The sequence below is a fragment of the Mustelus asterias genome, chromosome 25 (genome assembly GCF_964213995.1).
Source record: "Mustelus asterias chromosome 25, sMusAst1.hap1.1, whole genome shotgun sequence".
Classification (NCBI taxonomy): Eukaryota; Metazoa; Chordata; class Chondrichthyes; order Carcharhiniformes; family Triakidae; genus Mustelus; species Mustelus asterias.
Genome location: NC_135825.1, coordinates 20,827,821 through 20,846,876, shown reverse-complemented (window position 1 = coordinate 20,846,876; position 19,056 = coordinate 20,827,821). Strand labels below are relative to the sequence as shown.

The 19,056-nt window shown below is 42.2% G+C and overlaps 1 protein-coding gene and 1 pseudogene across 1 annotated transcript in view; one reads left to right on the top strand and one right to left on the bottom strand.

Annotated features, from left to right (window-relative positions):
• The window catches only part of LOC144511734 (sushi, von Willebrand factor type A, EGF and pentraxin domain-containing protein 1-like), a 398,606-nt gene that overhangs the window by 342,028 nt on the left and 37,522 nt on the right, over positions 1-19,056 (bottom strand). The gene's annotated exons all lie outside the window — the stretch shown is intronic.
• Positions 3,777-5,341, top strand: LOC144511689 (deoxyribose-phosphate aldolase pseudogene; annotated as a pseudogene).

Sequence of the window (19,056 nt, the reverse complement as noted above, 5' to 3'; positions counted from 1 at the left end):
TGGTAGAGTTAGATGAGGAATGACAGAAGGAGGCTCAAGTGGAGTATCAATGGGAGCATGAACTGGGTGAGCCTAATGGTAACAAGCAACACGAATAAAGAAGAACCTTTGGATGCGTTGTACTTAGATTTCCAGAAAGCATTTCACAAGGTGCCACATTAATGGTTATTACGCAAAATAGGAGTTCATGGTGGCGGGGGTAAGAGTTGGAAGCAGAGCAGCGATTTTATGCAGGTTCTGGGGAAATCCCATAAGCAGGGGGAGAAGCTACAGACAGGAGACTGCAATGGGGAACGCAGGAAAGATTTGATTTGATTTGATTTATTATTGTCACATGTATTAACATACAGTGAAAAGTATTGTTTCTTGCGCGCTATACAGACAAAACATACCGTTCAAAGAGAAGGAAACGAGAGACTGCAGAATGTAGTGTTACAGTCATAGCTCGGGTGTCGAGAAAGATTAACTTAATGCAAGGTAAGTCCATTCAAAAGTCTGACAGCAGCAGGGAAGAAGCTGTTCCTGAGTGGATTGGTACGTGACTTCAGACTTTTGTATCTTTTTCTGGAAGGTAGAAGGTGGAAGAGAGAATGTCCGGGGTGCGTGTGCAGTCCTTAATTATGCTGGCTGCTTTGCTGAGTCAGCGAGAAGTGTAGACAGACTCAATGGATAGGAGGCGAGTTTACATGATGGATTGGGCTGCATTCACAACCTTTTGCAGTTCCTTGTGGTCTTGTACAAAGCAGGAGCCATACCAAGCTGTGATAAAACCAGAACGAATGCTTTCTATGGTGCATCTGTAAACGTTGGTGAGCGTCGTAGCTGACATGCCAAACTTCCTTAGTCTTCTGAGAATGTAGAGGCGTTGGTGGGCTTTCTTAACTATAGTGTTGGCAAGGGGGGACCAGGGCAGGTTGTTGGTGATCTGGACACCTAAAAACTTGAAGCTCTCAACCCTTTCTACTTCGTCCCCATTGATGTAAACAGGTGCATATTATCCTTTACGCTTCCTGAGGTGGATTCCAGTTGGGAACCCTTGCAAACTGACGAAGGGGAGAGATCAACTGATCAAAAGAATGAGGACCAAAGGCTAGAAAAGGATTTTGGTGAGGAAGCAACCAGCAGTGCCAATCATGTGATTGGGAGAGAGGATTGGTCAGCAAGCAGGAAGCAAAGCATAGGAATAAATGGATCTTTTTCAGGTTGGCAAGATTTGACAACGAGAATGTCATAAAGATTAGTGCTGGTCCCTCACTATTTACATTTTATATCAATGACATGGATGAAGCGACCAGATGTATGGTTGCGGAATTTGCTGATGACACAAACATAAGTAGGAAGTAAGCTGTTAAGGCGGCACAGTGGTTAGCACTGCTGCCTTACAACGCCAGGGACCCGAGTTCAATTCCAGCCTTGGGTGACTGTGTGGAGTTTGCATGTTCTTATCATGTTTGCGTGGGATTTTTCCAGGTGATGGGTTTCCCCCTACAGTCCAAAGATATGCAAAGTAGGTTGATTGGCCGTGCTAAATTGCCCCTTAGTGTCAGGGCGATGAGCAAGGTAAATACATGGGGTTACAGGCTTGGGTGTAATTGTTGTTGGTGTGGGCTCAATGGGCCGAGTGGCCTCCTTCTGCACTGTAGGAATTCTATTCTTCTATGATATGAGGAGTCTGTGAAGAGGCATAGTTAGGTCAAGTGTGTGTGCAGAAATTTGACAGACGGAGCATAATGTGGGAAAATGTGAACTTGTCCGCTTTGTTTGGAAGAATAGAAAAGCAGTAAATTATTTAAATGTAAAGAGATTGCAGAACTCTGAGGTACAGAGTGTCCTGGTACGTGAATCAGCAAAAGTTAATATGCAGGTCCAGCAAGTAATTCAGAAGGCAGATGGAACGTTGTTGTTTATTTCAAGGGGGATAGAATATAAAAGCAGGGATGTTTTACTACACCATACAGGACATTTGTGGGTCGGTTTAGCTCAGTTTGCGGGGCAGATGGTTAATGATGAAAAGCAACACCAACAATGCAGGTTCAATTCCTGTACCTGCTGAGGTTATTCATGAAGGCCTGCCTTTTCAACCTTGCCACTCACGTGAGTTGTGGTGATCCTCAGTTTAAATTGCCACCATTCAACTCTCCCCCTCAAAGGGGAGAGCAGCCTATGGTCATTTGAGACTATGGCCATTACCTTTAGAATATAAAAGCAGGGATGGTTACTAGAGTTGTACAGGACATTTGTAAGACTACGGGGGGATTCTTTGGGTTTCGAACTAGCCAAGGATCCTGGTGGCCTATTGAATTGGACAAGAGGGCCAAATCGGAATTCCTATTGGGTGTCCAGCCCGTCACAGGTCTCAGAATGGGGGAGAACCTGATTTGAACGCATTTATATACATTTTAATGTGATGGCGACCTTGAAACCTAATTCAACACCCTCCCACATCCCCACCCCCTGCCACCACCCCTCGGCTGGAAATCCCACAGGCATCAGTTATTCCTGATCAAGAGAAGCAGTAACTGCATTTCTATGCTCCAATTCATTAATTGGACAAACTCAATAGTGTGCAATTTGGGATAATAATGTTGCAGCCCAGTCCTTAAACAAAGCTACTTCTGCGTTTGAGAATTAAACTTCGATGAACTGATTTGAGAAGTTACTGTGTCACTGGTCGTGGATTCCTAAGCTACATGATTTAGTTGCCAACAAATACCTGAGGTATTTTGTACATATCAGTAATTTCACACAGGACCTATATTTATACACATGTTCAAACATTCCTGGACATGTAGGATTAGACCTGATGTTGTTGCTCTACTTTGCAAAGTAGGCTGTTATTTGACTGCACATTTGGGGCAGAGTGATCTGCAGAGAACATCTGGATGGAATTGGCAGCTCCTGTTGAAATAATGGAAACTTGCGGTCCACTACGAATCATATGCACAGTTAGTGATCTGCAGTGTGAATTCACGGCATGATTGGGGTCCTGTGCGTGCATGACAGTGAAAACTTCAAAAACTGGAATTTTTCTGATTCCCTGGCGACCCTCATTTAGTTGAAATGACAATTCAGGCGACTGAACCAAATCAGCTCCTGGGGACATCAAGCAGTTGCAGTACACACACACACACACAGCGAACAAGAGCAAATTGAATTGCTTTACATTTCCCACCCTATCTCTTCGCATAACCTGAGTCAAAGATTCGGCAAACCCTGTGGAAATACTCCCTTTTCAATGTCTCAATCTTTGTTTCATCCTAGATCAAGGGCTTCCTCTGTCGGTTTTAATCACAGAAGATCAGTGAAAAAAGGTTCTTTCTTCCAGTTGGATCTTATCTTTCCAGATTACCAACCCACCCATCTTCCATTATATTACACAGCTTAGCTGTTTCTTGACCAACAATACCCCAATACTCAGCAGAATAATCTTGAATTATTTGACACTCCATACTCATGGTTCCAAAAGTTGATAAAATTCCTCATTACAGATTCCGAAACAAATTCAATGTTGTGGGGATATTAAAGTAGATTAATGGTGGAAAACAATAGGTGGGTAAACCAGCATCATTCTAAGCAATAGAAGGGTAATATTGGAATGTGGGTGGGGCGTGAGAGATAGTGTGTTGGGTGGCCCAGATCTCAGCAATGGGATTTCTGTTGAGACAAGAACCAAATTTCTGGAAGAAGCAGCAGTTGTGAATTTACATGGCATCCATGGCAGCTGGGAATTGCTACTAGATATCCAACGTTCAGGTGAACCAACCTGCTGTTGTGAGATGTACCAAACAACTACTTTGACCAAGGAGTGGCAAGCTGCATGGCTGCTGAAGCTGTTACCGTGTCGACTTCTGGTGTCATCTGGTGATGACACACCTTCAAATGTCCAGAGACTCTGGGTCCAATTTTACCATCGTGTGGCCGTTTTCAGGCACGGAAACTTGGTAAAGTTGGGCGTGAGGCGAGTAGCGCAATCTGCGTCTGCCTCCGCGCCGGTTCGCCCTTTACCAAGGCCCAAAAATGGCCGCGATCGGGACTGCACCTGAAACAGGCACAAAGGCCATTTGCATGCATTTAAATGGACTTAAATTGACCCAACATTACCGGCATTTCCCCTTTACCACCTCATTCGCCCATCCAGAATCGGCGCGAAACTGACATGCTCCACAAAAGTCCGATTCGGGCGCTCCATTTAGGGAAGAGGTAAGTGCCAAGCGTCTGACAGCTCTCTGCTTGAGATCGGCGGGGGTTGTGGGGAGGTGGAGGTGGGTCCGACGGCTCTCTGCTTGAGATCAGTGGGTGGAGGGGGAAGGGGAGGTCTGCTGCCACCCTGCCTGTGACCAGTGAGGGGGAAGGGGGGATCCGCTGCCACTCTGTCTGTGATCAGTGAGAGGCAAGAGGGGGGTCCGTTGCCACTCTGCCTGAGATTCTTGGGGGAAAGGGGGTCAGTAATGTTGAGGGGGTGGGGCAATACCTGTGGGGGCCAGGGGGAGGCATTATCCGGCCTGCGAGCGATGTGGCAGGGAATCTGCATTCTATTTTCTTTTCTGCACATGAGCAGTTGGAGGCACCAATTGGAGGTGCAGGCTTTCGGGCGTGTTAAGCCCCGCCCACAGGCTTCTGCAGCGTGATTTGGAATCGCTGATATTTTTTCAGGCAGAGTGCGTATGGCAGCGCCTGAGAATGGGTCTGAAAGTCGGATCTGAAACACTCCCAGTTTTAAGTCCACCCATCACTTAGAATCACTTAGCCTGCTACAAAGCCATTTACCCAATCAGAGAAGACCTGCTGAAGAGTCTGAATATGGACAGTAATGGTATTACTACTGCTGCAGCGTGTATCTCAGGTGTCCAAAGCAGTACAAACATTGAAGAATATATAGTGCAATACTCCTGTTGTCTCACTGGCAACTGGTTTTCCTGCTGGACAGACACCACTGATGATATGTTTTCAGGAGATAAAATTGGTTTTTGAGGAAGCTGATTGCGAAATTGATATTGTAATTAACAGATCCTTGGTGCTGAAAGGCCGCTGGGAAGTGCTGTATAAGGAGAACCAACAATGTCATGATACCTGTGGAGAAGCCCACGTGTAGACCATACCAGGAACAGGAAAAGTGGGATCATTGACAAATGTCCAGAAGGCTAGTCCAGTAGCCATAATGGCAGGTTCTGATTTCATTAAAACCTCTAATGGAAAAGAAGGGGTGAATGTTACATTCCCTGTTTCCCTAGTGATGGTGCGGGTCATCAGAGACAATGGGGACAGTTTTGAGCCCGCACTCTCCATCTGCGGGAATGGCAGCGCATGCTCGAAATCCGGAGTGTGTGATTCATGCCAGTGAGTTTCCGAGTTCTGATCTTACCAGCCCTTCACCGGTGGAGTCGTGTGACCCACACTGCGGAACAACAGAAAGCTCGTTTTAATGTATAAGCATGTCATTAGCGAGGGCTCTCTCTGTCCCCGTTCACCGGATTTGTAGCAGGCTTCGGCATGACATAACACCGGCACCCTTTCCAGCAAGTTCACCTAGATCTGAACCTGTCCTGGGGGCCTCCCCGGCATTGTAAAGGTCAATATATCTCCATGGGGAGGGTGACACGGCCAGGCAGTCGCCTGGCAATGGTCTCTGGCACTGTCCCTTGGCACATTTAAATGACCTGAATAGGCTGGCAAGCGCTGTCAGTGCCAGTGGGAGCACTTTCACTTTAAACAGGAGAATTGACCTCTACATCTAGAGTACTGTGTACAGTTCAGGTTTCCAAAAAATGAAAAGAATGTAATAGAAGCAGATCAGGGCAGGGTCGCGCAACAGATATCTGAAATAGTTGGGGGGGTGGTGCAGTTATCTTACAAGGAAAGAAGGGACAGATTGGGCCTAGATGTTTATATAAGTGTCACAAGTATGCTTACATTAAGACTGCAATGAAGTTACTGTGAAAATCCCCGAGTCATCACACTCTGGTACCTGTTTGGGTACACCGAGGGAGAATTTAACAAGGCCAATGCACCTAACCAGCATGTCTTTCAGGTTATAGGAGGAAACCGGAGCATTTGTCAGAAACCCATACAGACACGAGGAGAATGTGCAATCTCCACACAGTGACCAAAGCCGGAAGATTGGAGGGAGGGGGGGGGCGGTGATCTTGTCAATGATTAGGCAAACCCTGTGGAAATGCTCCCTTTTCAATGTCTCAATCTTCATTTCAACCTAAATTACAGGCTTCCTCCATCAGTTTCTGAACTAATAAGGAAGTCAAAGGTTATTGGGGTGAGTCAGGAATGCAGAGTTGAGGCCACAGTCAGATCAATCATGATCTTATTGAACAACAGAGGAGGCTTAAGGGGTCAAATGGCCTACTCCTGTTCTGACTTCATATGTTTGCACTGCCAGTTTCTGCATTACATATCCTATGTAATCTTAAGTAAAATTCTAACCAGAAAGCCTGAAAATTATATCTGGCATAAGATGCTCACTCATATCAAAATACAAAATTTTTCAACACTAAAACAATAAAACACTGGTAGAAAAGATAAAACCAGCAATGCAACAGAAAACAATTTTTAATACAGTCAGAGGCTAAAAATCACAACACTCCCACAAAGTTCCCAAGTGAGAGAAATCAGATGCTGAAACACTCCTCAATTCTTCCCTAGTCTACTCTCCACTTCCGCTATGTTTCTTTTCCTGACCTCCCGCTTATGCTCTTTTCTCTCACGCCTCCATTCTCTTTCCTTCATTTCCTATCACCCACTCACTCCACTCTCATCCCTGCCCCATTTGTTCCCTTCACAGCATTAGTTGGGTTTAACTCAACATTAATTTAAAAATCATAGTTATACCAGATACTACAGCAAAGTTTTGACTGCAAAGTTGAGTGAGCATTCTTTCAGATTAAGTTTTTAAAATGGACCTCTTGACCTTAAAAGAGAAGTCAGCCCAAGCCTAAATGTTGGGCACAATTTTCTCAAAGTGTCGAATGAGCAAGAAAATGGGAGGTAACTTACGTGAGTTTACGGCATTCTGTGCAATAAAGAGGCCACAATCTGATTCCCACCAGTAGTGGGGAGATGGAGCCTATTCATGCCGGGAAGCCGGCTGCAGACTGCTAGGGGTGCCATTGCACTGGCGCCCCGATCTCCCAGTATACTGTGCACACAGAGCACTTGGAAATTTATCAATCCCATCCCCCTCACTGACCTCCCCAGATTGCTGGCCCCCCCGATCGCCAGCCCCCTGATCACCGCGCCCCCTCCACCCCCCTTACCCACCAATCTCCAGTCCCCTGATCACTGCCTCCCCCCCCAATCGCTGGCCTCCTGATCGCCAGCCTCAACCTCCGATCGCCGGCCCCACTGACCAGCCCCCACCCACCGATGCAGAGTTCCCCACTTCCCTCCCTTCCTACAGAACTCTCCCCTCCCGGCTCAGCCCGGTCAGGTCTGCCCCCCTCAGCACTGACCGGTGGGCAATGACAGGGTGCCCAGTGGGTAGTATCAGTCTGGCACTGCCCCCAAACCGCCCTGGGGGCTTCAGTGGCCTCCAGTCCCATCAGCAAGTCCCTGTTGGTGAGGACCATCTGTAATGTTTGCCAGTGAGAATCTTCACCGGCGAGGTCAGAAAGGTGAGGCTGAGCTATTACGCCCTGGCTTGTTAATGATATGCAATGCACAACACATCATTGATATTGAAATCAGCCTCACATCCTTCCAGGCATGAGGCTGATTGCACCGGCTGAATGCAGTCGGCAATATTGGGAGAAAGTGAGAAATCAGGCGTGAACCTGATTTTTGCCCCTCACTCATATTTCCCACCCTGCTACTCAACCAGTGCAGCGGGGCGGAAAAATCCCACCCGTTCTCTTTTACATGCAGCCTCGGATTGCTTCACATGAGGAATTGCAAAAAGGACTGAATATGTTGCAATTATCAGTGAACATCCCCACCTCTGACCTTTTGTTGGAGGAAAGGTCAGAAGGATTAATCTAAAATGCCTCATTTTCCTTCTCTCTATCCATCCGTAAACAAAGCTTTTTTTGTTTTCAATTTTCCCTTTTTCAGTGGTGATATATTTTTTCCCAACCCTTAAATATGGAGGGTTCCAATTCTCTATGATTAACTTTCACTGCAAGCTCAAGGCAAGATAAAATCAAAGGAGTTAGTTTTTTTCACACACTAAAAAAACATGGAGAGGAGTTTTGCAACATCCATGCCTTTTAACTCTTGTATAATACAAAGGGAATAAGGAAAAGGAAGGAGGTTCAGGATCACAATAAAATGCAAGTTAGGTTTTCATGTGTGTCCAGAGTCATGAATCAAAAATCCAATGGAATGTTTCTTTAGAAAGGAGGTTGACTGCTTCCAGAAACGAGATTTCCACGAGGGGAAAAGGCACATACAATTGCATGGATAGTACTAATTCCACATGTTCCAGCAGTTGACAGCGTGGAAGAGGGCCAGAGTTCATTCTGCTATCAACTGCTTGATGGTAGACAGTGCTACCATTTCTCTTTGTAGATCAAGCCATAACCGGCTGTTAGATTCAATAGCTGCAGCACCTCAAAATTTCCCAGCACACCAGTGGTGTTGGCAGCAAGGGGTGTAGCGGAGAAGTTGCATGAGGAGTTAAGGTAGAGAGAGAGTGTGCAGATGCACATGGAGTGTGTAGAAAATCCGAGAGATTTCCACCCAAGAGAGAAGGCATGTTAAGCATGGTCCCCAGTTGCAAGCCATTGTGATGGAACAGGTAACACTGAGGCCAACAGCAGCAGATTGGAGACTAGGAGTTGTGGACAGATGCCTTTGTTCATAGCTGGCTGGGACAGATAGCTCATCTGCTTAGACATGTTTTTTATTAATTCATTCATGGGCACGGCCGTTGCTGTATTGCCAATCCCCAATTTACTTTGCTGGGCCATTTCAACAGGCATTTATGAGTCACCGCTGAAAGATTTCCTTCCCTGAAGGGCATTAGTGAACCAGGTGGGTGTTCTGATCACCTTAATTGGATTCAAATTTCACCCTCTGCAGTGGTGGAATTCAAACCCTAGTCCCCAAACCAATACCCCTGGTCTCTGGATTATTAGTCCAGTGACAATACCATAATGCCACCACCTCTCCAGAATGTATTGGCTTGATTGGAATATTTATAAGTGTCAGTGTCAGTCACACACACACGGAATTAACCAGCTTGGTCAGTAATGGTGCTACTGAGCCACTCTTGCCACCCTCAGTGTTTCCTTCAAGTACTGTTCAATATGGAGCAATTCTGATGCATCAGCTGAGGACAGGTGTGGTTTGGGGGAGCAGGGGGGGAAATAAGCAGTAATCACAGAATCCCTACAGTGCCGAAGGAAGCCCTTCGGCCCATCGAGTTTGCACTGACCACAAACCCACCCAAGCCCCATCCCCACAAGCCCCTACATTGACCCTTGCTTTTCCCGCTATCACTATGGGGCAACTTAGCATGGCCAATCCACCTAACCCGCACATCTTTGGATTGTGGGAAGAAACCGGAGCGCCTGGAGGAAACCCACACAGAGACAGGGAGAACTTGCAAACTCCACACAGTGACCTGAGGCCAGAATTGAACCCGGGTCCCTGGCATTGTGAGGCAGCCGTGCTAACCAGTGTGCCACTGTGCTGCCCACAGTGGCATAGCAATAATCAGTATGGCCTGATGCCATGGTTCTTCACAGAGTCAATGTTGAGAGCAATTCCCTCCTGATTGTATGCCACTGTGCCACATCTGCTAGGTCTGTCCTGGCAGTGAAACAGGACATTCCCAGGCATCACCACCATCTCTGGGTCAGTCTGTTGAGATATGATTCCATGAGTATGACTATGTCAGGTTATTGTTTAATTAGTCCACGAGATAGCTCTCCCAGTTTCAGCACAAGGTCCCAGATAGGGCTGAGTTTGCCATTGTTGCTTGCAGTGTCTAGGTCGATGTTGGATGGTCCAACCCATTTCATTCCTTTGAGACTTTGCAGGTCTAGATCTCAGATGCTATATTCACGGTCAGTGTAAAGTTCAGGCCTCGAATTCTCCACGCCACTTTGGTATCAGCCTCCTGAAGCTGCCTTGGGCATGTCATACCCTTCTGCATAATTTCAGAACTTAACCTCTACTCTCACTTTTTAGATGGTGGCTGTTAGCAATAGTTCTGCTGTTCCATTTACACCTCTGGAGCTATCATTGATTTTACACTTGCCCTATTACCATCGCCTTTTGCCTTGCATAATCATCCCTTTTGCCTTCCACCCTAATAGATCTTCCCCCTTTGACTTCAGGTCTGTTAAGCAAGTACAGAAACCAAGGGGTGGTTGGAATGTCAACTCTTCTCTCCATAGATGCTGTCAGACTGATTGTGTGTTTCGTTTTTAAATTCGAAATTTCCAGTATCCAGGGAATTTACGAATGTAAAAGTCATTTGAGGTCTTAGCATTAAATCTTCCAAAACACAACCACTACCAACTAGATAAACAAGGGTAACACATACATGGGAACACCCACCACCTGGACATTCCCTTCCAAGTCACTTACCATCCTGACTTTCTTTCACTGAGGGTCAAAATCCTGGAACACTGTCCCCAACACGGCGGATATACCTACACCACAGGACGGCAGCAGTTTGAAAAGGCAGCTCACCACCTTCACAAGGGCAGTTAGGATGGGCAACAACTACTCGCTGAGCCAGCGAAACACATGTCCCTTGCATAAATTAATGAACTTGAGAAATTAGTTATTTCTTAGTTTGGGGTCAATGTTAATGGATTCAAATAATGGGACTACAGGAAAATTCATCAACATTAAAATTAGCTTCCAGCTTGGGGTATTTCCTCACAGAGATAGTGCAAGGACTACATTAGTCTGAATGTTCAAAAGATTGTTAAAACAGACATTTTGTCATCTAATGGTGGTGTTCAAACTGGTTGAATCAACACCCATTGCCCAGGCCATCATCTTTCCTGGCCTTTCTGCATCTTTCGCGAGTATTTTCCGGAATTTAATTGTTTTTGGCAGCATCTCTGTCACAATCTGCACCCTGGACTAGTCACAAAGCTAGTGGGGTTGGGCACCATATAAACAGTGTGCATGCTTAATATATACAAAATGATCCGTGCAAGTTGCACAATGACAGAAGAAAATTGTCACATCAACTTTGTTTTTATTTAACAGAAACAGTTTAAAATCCATTTCCTGCAGCATTTAACAGATTGGTAAGTAATGGTAAGCAATACCATTTTATAAATCACATGAAGCATACAGAAGAGAGATCCTTAAGGCACTAAGTACTTGGTTGCTTTGCCACTTGGCTTTTTGAAACATTTAAAAAAGGTGTTCATTATCAGTGCAACATTCAAACAGCAGACAAGAGTTGCCATCTCTAGTCTTACAGGGCAATGACCCTTGTAAAAATATTATAATTGGTCAGAATACAAAGATGACAACAATTATCTGAAGCTTTCCAATTGAAAAACCCAGTTAAAATGTTCCAATCTTACAGGTCTAAAAGTGCATACAATATATATTTTAAAGTTCAAGTCTGATTTATTTCATTATTCAGTCTCATTAATTTCAGCGAACAAAAACATCTCAACTGTAAATATTTGAATACTAGACAACATTTTGATCTGTACAGAATCCAAAAGATTGCACACAAGACTAATTCATCAGAACTGGCTAATAAGAGATCCAAAAACCTGAGAATCTAGTCATTATTTCCAAAGTCAGTATTTTAGGAGAAAAATATGTACTCAGCCCATCTGGGCAGCAATAATAATGGAAATCAAAAGAAAATGATCTGATATCTGCTGAATTGATACAATTCAAGCACAAAAGGGATTAAAAATGAATCTGATATTTTTAAATAGTTAGAACCTGCACCCTTTCTTCATGTCCTCAAGACTGAAGCATGAATTGTCGACAAAGCAAAGAATAATTTATTAACTGGCTGTAAAACACTTGAGATGTCGTATTCTTCCTTAAATATAGAAAATATACAATGAAGGATTACAACAACATTTTTGGAACATTTAAATCTATAGTAAACATCAGTTTAAATTACAACACAAATAAAATTAATACACTCCCTTCATTTTCTCCTCTTTAAAAAAAAGACACGTGAAATGGATTACATTCACAGGTGGAAAACAAAATCACCAAACTTGAATTGTTGGTCACACACTGGGTAACATTTGTTTCATTACAACTGCAAGCTTCAAAGATTTTCTGTTTTACCTGTTCAGTTATTGAACCATGCCTGTGGCGAGTGTCGTGAAGAGGAAATTTTTAAAAACATTACACAAAAGTGTCACTTTAGATTCTGGTGTGAGTTTTGATGCCTTTTACACTAGACCTTTAAATGGAAAAATATTTTGGCTTCTAAATTTTATGAGTTACCAGCCCATTAGGTAGAATGCTACAAATGGTTTCAGTCACAGGTACTGTGAGAATGGTTTTTACAAGAGTAGAAATTCAAGTGATCACCAACATGTTTAATGCACTATACAAAGACTGATCAGATATCAGTACACAACAGTGATTGAAATTCAAAGCAAACAGTTTTCTGAAATCTGATTCAGATCTACTAAACCGGTTTTAGTACATATTAATGCAAAATAAACATTCAGACGTGCGAGGCTAACATTAGTCAGTGATTTGAATTGAGTGACAGACCTTTTTGAAATTAACAGAATTTAGCAATTATATTGAAACAAACTTTGCAAATGAATCAATAATGGTTCTTTTTAGAAGACCCTAGTCAATTGTTCAATATACACAACCTATATCCATCCAGAAGACATTGTTGCAGTATAGCATCTACTTCTTTCAACTGGGATTATCCCAAAAATACTGTGCAAAGACGGATCATAAAAAAATGCTTCAGTTCATTGCAGGCAGGATCAAATTAGATCATAAATAGTGAGACCCAGGACCAGGAGGAGTAGTTCAAACTGTTGACCTGTAAGGAAATCAGAAGGTTTAAGAAAATAAACGACAAAATACAGAAAGACAACAATGGTCAATTTTGTTGAGTCATCAATATTTAAACTTATAATTGATTGTTCATAGAAGAATCATAGAAACCCTACAGTGCAGAAGGAGGCCATTCGGCCCATCGAGTCTGCACCGACCACAATCCCACCCAGGCCCTACCCCCACATATTTACCCACTAATCCCTCTAACCTACACATCTCAGGACTCTAAGGGGCAATTTTTTTTTAACCTGGCCAATCAACCTAACCCGCAAATCTTTGGACTGTGGGGGGAAACCGGAGCACCCGGAGGAAACCCATGCAGACACGAGGAGAATGTGCAAACTCCACACAGACAGTGACCCGAGCCGGGAATCGAACCCGGGACCCTGGAGCTGTGAAGCAGCAGTGCTAACCACTGTGCTACCGTGCCGCCCTGTTAAAACGAGAAATTTCAACAGTAACCCATAAACTTTATTTAATTTTCATTAAATTCACTCAAGCTTCTTTGAAAAATATTGTAAATTGTGACTGATCTATTAGGCAGAACAGCTGGATGGCAACAGTTCCAATTAAGGATTACATTCTGGTTGGCAAAGGGGTTGCTGTTTTTTTAAAAAATACATCTCTAGCAATTTTAATGTTAACCAAACAGATCAAGGGCTCTTTTATTGGAAAAAAAAACAGCCCATAAAACATACGTGGATTCTATCTGCAAATATCAGGGGAATGAGAAGTTGAAGTTACAAGGTCACATTCTGGTAAATAACAAGTTTCTTTTTGCTGTGTGCCTGGGAAATTGACCTATGGTGCTGGTGCAAAGGAAAAGATGATCAGGTTTATATCCTGTTTCATGCCCCTTTGGGTTTACCTCATCCACAGCATACAAGAGCCTTGAACTATACTATGATCAAATTCAGTGAGGGCCATTGAGAAGCAGATAGCAGGTGGGGGGCGCAATTACTTTATTTCACCCTTTTTTCCTGAAGAATAGAACTGTTGAGTACCCCGCTGTAGGAGCAGCTAAAACATACTTATTGCAAGAGCATATTCAGGAACCAAAATAACTACATAGCTTAGGAAAAGGCAGGCCATTTGAAGCAATGGCCAAATACAACCATGGACTAAATTGCTTCCTTCTGTACTCTAAACCGCTGATTTTTAAATCACAGAAAACTGATGAGAACAAAGATTCTAGACATGGAGAAAAAAAAAAATGCATTGTGGAAACTTGTACATTCCTTTAAAAAAAGTGCAAAAATAACCTTTGCATTGTTGACCATGCCACATACTGAACAATTAAAAGACGACGACCTTCCTTGAAAGGGTGGTGGAGGCAGGTTCAATTGAGGTATTCAAAGAGAAATTGGATTCTTATCTGAAAAGGATGAATGTGTAAAGTGATGGAAATATGGCCAGGGAGTGGGGTTAGGTAGAATGTTCTTTTTAGGCCAGTGAGACTCAATGGGCTGAATGGCCACCTTCTGCACTATTTGCACTGATTCTGTGAAGACGAGGAAGATCAACACGCGTCTGTAGGACTGGTGCAGAAGAGGGGGTGAAATTGAGGTTTTTATACAGCTCTTCAGGACACTGTTCTCAGTCATTAACTACTAGAACTGATGAGTTCTATCATGGAAGGAGATGGAGTAACCTGGGACCCACTGGACTCCACATTCTCATCAACCTTATTCCTGCACAGTACAAGCTATTTGGAGTCCTCCTGAAGAGAACAGCCAGTTTCTTTAATTAAGTTCTAATTCTTGGGAGATGACATGACACCTGAACTGAAATGACACCCATCCTAGAGGAGAATGAAAATAGTTTAAATCTTTCCCAAATGTTCAGATATGACAAATGTTGGAAGAAGTGAAGAGAAAATAAACAGGATTAATGAAGCTGTTGAAGCAGAATTCATGCAGAAATACCATAAGCAATGAAAATACCAAATCCTCGTCATAACAGATTTTCATATTTGTAAACCCATTTGGTCACATTAAACTGCATAGCATGAAATGAGCAGGAACTATTTGCTGTACTAATAGGAATTTTATAGATAAATGGTAAAGGTATGCAGAAAATGACATTAAACCATTAATGCTTAATTTAAAGCAGCATAGAGAATCCCAAAATACCCATTACTTTGAATATTTGGAATTTTGCTTGCATCTCCCCATTAAAATGAACTGTAGAAATGCCAGCAAGTTTGTACTACCCAGTTCTCCATACTCACCAACTCTTGAAGATCCACCTCTTGATCCATCTGTTGAGAAATTAAACAAATTAGTAAACTGTTTTTTGTGTATTATCAATGTGCATATTGTCCAGCATATGGCAATCAACTCCTTTAATCACATAAATAACAAGTCTCCCTTGTAACAAGGTAATCCCTTGGCACCTCTACCACAGGGTAGAAGAGATGGGGGCTATACTTGTGTTCTTAGAAAGCAAAGATGGTCAAATCTTGCTGAAGGAAATATTTCAGAAACAAAAGTACTGTCGGAAATGGTCACAAATGATGTGTTCCTTTGACAAATGAAAAATAATGCATTCTGTTAATTATGATTCAGTATATGTTTACCAACTAAACACCAATTTAGAAACTAGCAGTTTGAACCCAACATTTCCTCACACACAAACATATCTTCCATACTTTTGATATCACATTAACTAGCCTCCAGTTCTCATTTTTCTCTCTCTCCCTCCTTTCTTGCGACATTTGCAACCATCCAATTCATTGAACTGTTGGAGAATTCAAGATCAAAACCAATGCATCCACCATTTCTGTATCTACTTTGTTTAAAACCCTAGGATGCAGCTGATCAAGTCCAGAGGATTTGTTGACTTTGAGACTCATTAATTTCTTCAGTTCTGTTATCTACTAATTTCTCAAAACTTTATTCTTTGTGCAACTTTGATTCCCTATAATTCATAACTCTTCACAGTAGACACAAGTATCCATTTAATATCTCTGCCATTTTCTGATTCCCATCATGATTTCTCCTGCCAATTAACAGACCAACTTTCACTAATCTCTTCCTTTTTACATAGCTACTGAAACTTTTACAATCAATGCTTGCTTATGCCTCAGAGTTGAGTCTCATTCTGTTTTGGTCATCCTTTGAATTTTAAAATCCTTAACCCATCATTCTGACAAATGCCTCCTCAATCCAATATCACCTTTAAGCTCTTGTTAACCATGTTAGACAACATTTTAATCCCTTTACGCAATGTATATTTGTAGTTAATTATGATGTTCACTAGGTCTTATCTCCCGATCTACCTTCATTAACACATGCCTTCGTAGTTTATTTCAGATCCTAAATCCGAACAAAGCAATCTCAAAACATAACTACCAAATTTCATTCATTCACTTCCAAAAACATATTTCTGTGCCTGTTTTGGGTTCTGACAGAATAGTTGTGTCTCAACTACTGAATCACCTCACTTGGAATTTGTCTCCTGTAATCCACAACTATCCTGCTCCATTGTTAGTCATTGCAGAGATAGCCACCTGAAAACAGCTAATGGGATTTAGTAAAATCTCCATTGGAAACAAAAGATACTTTTGATTATTTTCAGTATTAAAATGGTACTCTGGAGGACAAATCATATTTCTGAAAATGTATGCATGATTTTCGAAGCAATGTGAACAAAGGTGTTTACAGTTTTCTGTTCCTTTCAAATCAAATATGGCTAAAGAGTTTGCATCACATATGGCATAAGATAAACCCATAGCAGTCTTAATTTTATGAAGTAGTACAAATGAATGCACAGGGCCACAACATGGAGAATCTTATTCAAACATACTAAATATTTATTACTAGGAGTGATAGTGATGTTGGTACTTCTGGATCATATAAAAGAAAAAGTGTTCAGCCGACTCAAAATAGAACAACCATAAGAATACTTATCAAGTATAGGCCTGGTGTATTGAAAGTGCATCTTGGGAGTACACCATGAATTCAAAAGAATATACATTAGCAATACAGCCAATTGTTGTGTGGGGGAAGCAATATTGTTAATCACCAACTCAGGGAAACCATTACTATTAGAAAAATCTACAAACTTTGTGCAATCTACATGGAGGCAAAAGAGGTCAATATTCTGCTTATAACTTATTTTGCATTCTTGCAACAAAAGGGATTAATTGTTATCCATGTGGTGGGTTGCAAAAGTTGGGACATGATCTGAAACAGTTTGAGAATATTTACAACAAAACAAACATGTCATGCTTAATTAGATGTTTATAATTTTCTTTTGGAGAGTGGTGTTTGGAGCCTGAAAGCATAGCTTATGACATTTTGAAGAAAATGTCAGTTACTATCTGGCAATTAATCCAATGACTATATCATAGCGCAAATGTTTGATGCCTCAAAAGGAAAAATAATAGTCAAGATTACGCTTGGACAGGTGTGCAAAATGAAGCTTTGAAATTATTTAAATGGAGAGAATTCAATTCTCAAAGTACTGACATTCACCAAATCTACCTGTTCACAACATCCCAAAAAAAATCAGAGGCAACACATACCATGTTTTAACCTGAAGTGATTTAACTATATCCTCAAGTATTATATGCACACTTAATAATATTCACTTAATTAAGTGAATAAATCTGCAGATACTTGACCCTCAAATGAACTTGAGGAATATCAGAAATAACTGCACCCTCTCATACTGGCATGTATTTGAAGTACAGTAAGCACGACTGCACAAAGTATTCCAAGGATAGTCTAAACTTGTAGAAAAGTTAGGTTTGATAATTAGTTTGTAATTTGGTTATGGTAACAGACAAGTAAGTGAACTCACGACTATATTTTGCTGAATTGTGGTCAATATAGGACACTAGCAAGTTACATGACGAAGCCCCTGTTAAAATTGTGCAAAGCATAACAATTGCAAGAATCTATGCAATTAGTCAGAACTAGTTTGATTTTTTTTAACTAAGAGCATTGCAAATGTGTAACCATCTTTTGACATTGTAAGTTTGAGTAGAGTTCTGTAATCGGGTTTATTTTGTGACTTACATTCTTTATGAACCTATAACATATTAAACTTCATCTTGTGTTTGTGTCTAGTCATTTCCAGGTACTGATTTTATATGTATTTACACTATGCACCCACTGTACCCCTTTACTATATTTTAATTAACTTACACAAAGCAAAGGCAGATAAGAATTTTACAAGATACCTAGACATCCATTAAATATTTGGGTTACTGAGCCTAATGTTCATCAGCAGTGCTTCACTCATCTTGAATAAGCAAACAACAAAACTGTGATTTTCCACTCCCGTTTTTGGAAGATGGAAGCAGCGGAGAACAACGTGGTAGTCCCAAAATGCCTTTTGCACCGATGGGATTTTCCTGATCTTTTTTCCCTGCACCGCTCCGCTCCCCCCCCCACCTCCCTCAATATTGCAACAGGAATCCCGACTTTCCAAGATTCACATTTGCAATTTATGATATCAGGCCTTCACACTGGATAGTTCCCCATGTTAATTTATCCAGTCTCTCCCCCAAAGTTAAATTGTCCTTTTAACTGTGAGGCAGCAGTGCTAACCACTTGGCGGCAAAACGCTAGGGATCCAGGTTCAATTCCGCCTCGGGTCGCTGTCCGTGTGGAGTTTGCACTTTCTCCCCATGTCTGCGTGGGTTTCCTCCGGGTGCTCCGATTTCCTCCCACAGTCCAAAGATGTACATTTTAGGTTGATTGGCAATGTTAAATTGACCCTTGTGCCAGGGGGATTAGCAGGGAAAATATGTGAGGTCATGGAAATAGGGTTTGGGTGGGATTGTGGTTGGTACAGACTCAATGGGCTGAATAGCCTCTTTCTATACTGTAGGGATTCTATGATTCACATCGGTGTGAGGATGCAGTGCATTCCATTCGGAGGGAAGAGGGGTATAGGCTTTACATGGTTACAGAGACAGAGGGAGCTTGATGTGCGGTTTTATAGGGGACAAAGTTGGTCAAATAAATAGATAAGACTATAGGTGGATATGTACAAGATAAAAACCAATGAAGTAACAAATGCAGGTTGGGAAGGAGAAATCCAGCACTAGAGTTACCACTAAAA